The sequence below is a fragment of the Lathyrus oleraceus genome, chromosome 1, assembly GCF_024323335.1.
Source record: "Lathyrus oleraceus cultivar Zhongwan6 chromosome 1, CAAS_Psat_ZW6_1.0, whole genome shotgun sequence".
Lineage (NCBI taxonomy): Eukaryota > Viridiplantae > Streptophyta > Magnoliopsida > Fabales > Fabaceae > Lathyrus > Lathyrus oleraceus.
In genome coordinates, this window is record NC_066579.1 from 434,151,693 (window position 1) to 434,155,667 (window position 3,975).

General features: G+C 38.2%; 1 long non-coding RNA gene across 2 annotated transcripts; it reads right to left on the bottom strand.

Annotated features, from left to right (window-relative positions):
• Positions 1-501: 501 nt before the first annotated feature.
• Positions 502-3,597, bottom strand: LOC127080435 (uncharacterized). 2 transcript variants are annotated; one of them, XR_007788020.1, is made up of 3 exons: positions 2,874-3,597; positions 1,156-2,740; positions 502-873 (listed from the first exon to the last, which is right to left on the bottom strand). It is a non-coding gene; the product is annotated as an uncharacterized LOC127080435 (long non-coding RNA). The 2 variants fall into 2 exon arrangements; XR_007788019.1 differs by having other exon boundaries at positions 2,869-3,596.
• Between the last annotated feature and the right edge of the window lie 378 nt (positions 3,598-3,975).

Sequence of the window (3,975 nt, forward strand, 5' to 3'; positions counted from 1 at the left end):
TTTCATTGGTTTATTCAACAATTCATCAGAGTTTCACTTGTCCTTGATCTTCATGCTTTGATTAAGGGATATTCGTTCAAGGTGGTACAACCCACCACTTGGTTAAATAATCATTTGGTTGATTTTGCTTCATTGGATTTCAAGTCTAGTTTCATGGCATACTTCAGCCGATTTAAAGGCATTGTGTTGTTCAGTCAAGTCAATGTCTATCGAGTCATTATTAAGTCCATTCCATACAAATCATTACCATTTCAATTTCCTAATTAATCTTCACTACAATTCGAACCTTTACACAAATCCATTCAATCATTCCATGTGCAAATCACAAAGCCAAGTGCAATAAAATTTCCATATGTGCCTATTTGATACACAATTCCAATACACTATACCAGCCAAATTCCATCAACCACCACACTTACATTAAACCAGTCATTCTTAAATTTATACGGTTCCAATAGAATAAACGGTAATGACAATCCAAGCATTACATAAACAAAAAAATTCACAATTTCATGTTCATTTCCAATAAACCATTACAACCATTTCATCTTCCATACCTTTACCATTCAAATTTACAAAACATTTCAAATTCATAACAATCACATTCAATTTCTATTCTTTCATTACAATAATAAACCTAATTCCAACTATAACCATGAATCCCTATTTTACTCTCATACAAGCCCCCTTTCTTCCACTTTGGACCTGTGATGATTGCTTCTTCAAGTACAAACCATTATTGAATGCTCTGGTCAATTGTCCGACATTGCAAGTTAACACCACTTCAAACCATGCTATGCGTATAACTGACATATAATGCGGGAAAAATCCAACAGCGAACATCACAAGCCAATCCAAAACATTCCAATCCACCTGCAAAAACAAGCCATTGTGAATGAATTCCACAAGAAAAAACTAGAAGAACCATTGATCATTACATAACATTTCAATTCTCATTAGCTTCAATTAATAAAGACCTGCATATTACACACAAAGACACAAAAAAACCAGTAGCAGATAACATGGGTTTTCTTGAAAGATTGTATAACATTGGTAGATTTCCTGACTTTTGGATGCACGACTCAAATCGACACCGAAAACAGAGTCGAAACAGAAACAGAAAACCATCACAGAATGAGAGAAAAGAATTTGTACCGTGTATTAAGTTACCGCCAGATTCCCCTGTTGTTACGCTGTAGAAGTCTCTAACGAACTCACCTGCAAAATTGAGACTTGAGAAACCCGCTGAAGTCGAGACCTCTAAAACCGTTTAAGAAGAAACCGAAGCATTCAAGGTTTCTTAAGATCCCTCCGTCTCCAAGAAGATTTTCCAGATGATCCTGAAATCTTGAATATTGCAGAGTTGCTTCCAATTGCAATAAAACCGGCATTTAATGTTTTGAAAGACTCAGAATATAAAACTAGAGATACTGCTATAGGCGATGTTGGTGGGGTTTCAAAGTGTTGAGTTATCCGTGTTTCTTTGTGATGATGAGTCTATACGGAAACTTAATAAAGTGTGGGAAATGAAGATCACGCTACCGATGTTCTCTCAATGTCACACAACATGTACCTGAACCAGATTCCTCCATATAACAAAACAGAACCATAACCTCCTAATAGAATTCGGTTCAGAATCCAAAACAGAATTCTAACCAACCTCTTCAACCGTCCTAACCGCCTAACTGATTCCAACTGTCGCCAACTGTCATCAACGGCCGACGGAATTGAAATCTCCAACAAACTTCTAACGGTCAACAAGACTCCTTCTAATACATCCTGCAAAAAACGAAAAGGGGTGGCTCTTCATTGAACCGACAACCTTCAACAGAAATGGAGAAGGAACCTTTTAACCTTAAAAAAGGCCTCTAACAGAATCCGGTTTTTCCGCTTCCCAACTTCCATAAAAACCTGTGATGAAATCAAGGCCTCATCTTCACCTGACATCATCCTCCAACTCCTAATTGATTCATCATAACCAAAACTCATATAATAGAATAACTGAATCCTTCAATCCTAACCACCCTAACTGTTTTCACACAACTGACTTCAACTAAGCCGCTTCAACAACCTTCTAACAAAACATGCATAAAAGAAAGTAGCACATAACAGAATCAGGGAAAAATTGCAAACTAACTTTATAACAGAAATCTAACTGTCAAAACAAACTCAACCCAAACTCTAACAGAATTCAACAAACTCTAACTACTTCCAACTGTCATAACCAACCATCTCTCTAACCTTACTCTCCTATAAGAACCATCCTCCATCTTCAATTCAAGCTCTCCATCATCTTCACCATCATTCAACAATTCACAACTTCATCGTCTCAAACTTCTAACTTCATTCACCCTTCGTCGTCCTCCATTCACAAATTCTTCAACCTCTCTCACTTTCTCAAGCACTAGCCATCTTCCTCACCATTCACTCTCCATCACAGTTAACAGAACCCTTCATCAACCTTCAACCATACTTCTCCATCTTCAACACTTCAACATCTCCAATCGTAACCTCCATCACCATTCAACCAATTCTTATTCTCTAACACAACCTGCAAAATTCAGAAAAAGAACTCTTCAATCCCTAACACAACTCCACTCTTCAACTCCACAACCTTCACAATCACAACTGCCATCCTCACCACTTCTACACCACTCCACTCTTCGCAATCAAAACCTGTAACTTCACAACCCTCCATTCTGCTCCCCTCAAATCCATCTTCAAGAAACGCACACAAAACCTGCAACCGGCATAACAGAAGCAACACCATTCACATAGAAGAAGAGGAGAAACGGAATTGAAATAGAAAAAGAGTAAAGGAGAAGAAGAAGCTCAATAGTGCGGAAAAGGGGGAAGTTCCTTATTTACCTCACCTTCGGTGAAGGGTCGACGACGCATCTCAACGCACAAGTCCGAACGAATCTTCGTCTTCAACTTCAATCAAGAAGGCGTGAATCAAGTTTTGCTCTTCACCATCAACGATAAATCGGCATCGAAGAAAGTGAAATAAAGTGAATCTTCATCATTCTCCATGGTTCGATCTGGAATTGAACAACCATCCTCGAGTAACCGGTAGCAGAAAATCGGAAAAGGGGATTGATGACCTTCACCGTCGTCACGTTTGATTCACTGGAAGAGTAAAAAGGAGATTTAATTATTCAAGGTGTGGATCCGAAGGTGTCGTCGCCATCTCAGTAGGCAACACGGTGTATGAAGTGTGAATCTTCATAATCGAATGTGCGAATCAAAGGATCGATAACATCAATGTGATTAAACGCGTATGAATCATCGACAGCGGAGCACGACGATCGAAGAACAATGGACGCCCCACCTGAACCATCGCGTCAGACTCTTCAGGTAGGTTCTTCCACCTTTCAATCGCTCTTTTCCATTCCACAAGCGAACAAGATTAATATTCCAATTTCTCTGTGACGAACCTAAGTGTTCTTGCTCATGTGGTATGAACCCAAGTGTGGCACAAGAACGAGTTTGTGAGGAGCTTTTGGCGGATACCGCTTGTTGAACTTGGTTTGGGTCAGTTGTGTGGACTTGGTTCGTTCATGTGAACTCGGGTCATGTGTATGGCCCGAACTATGCTTCTTCATACACCCCTATAACAGCCAATACCCACTAACCTCGTGTTCTTATTACTGAATTCCTTAATCCCGATTAATCCATGATTAAGATTCTTAATTTATTTTAACTCCAGTTTTAATTTCATTGGTAAATCTTGATAATGACTTTATTCTTGTTATGAAATAGGGATTAGCATATTTTGCTTGGTAATTAGATTCATCATAGTTATGGATTCATTAGGTTAATTAGATAGTTAATTAGAATTTTGGTTTAATCAATTGTTAGATTAGACTTATATTTCTTAATTTTCCAGAATTAGTTCATGATTGATTAACCATACCATAATTAGAACTTTAGTCATTAGGTTTCGTTATTTCTTTTGTGGATTTTGTGTGGATC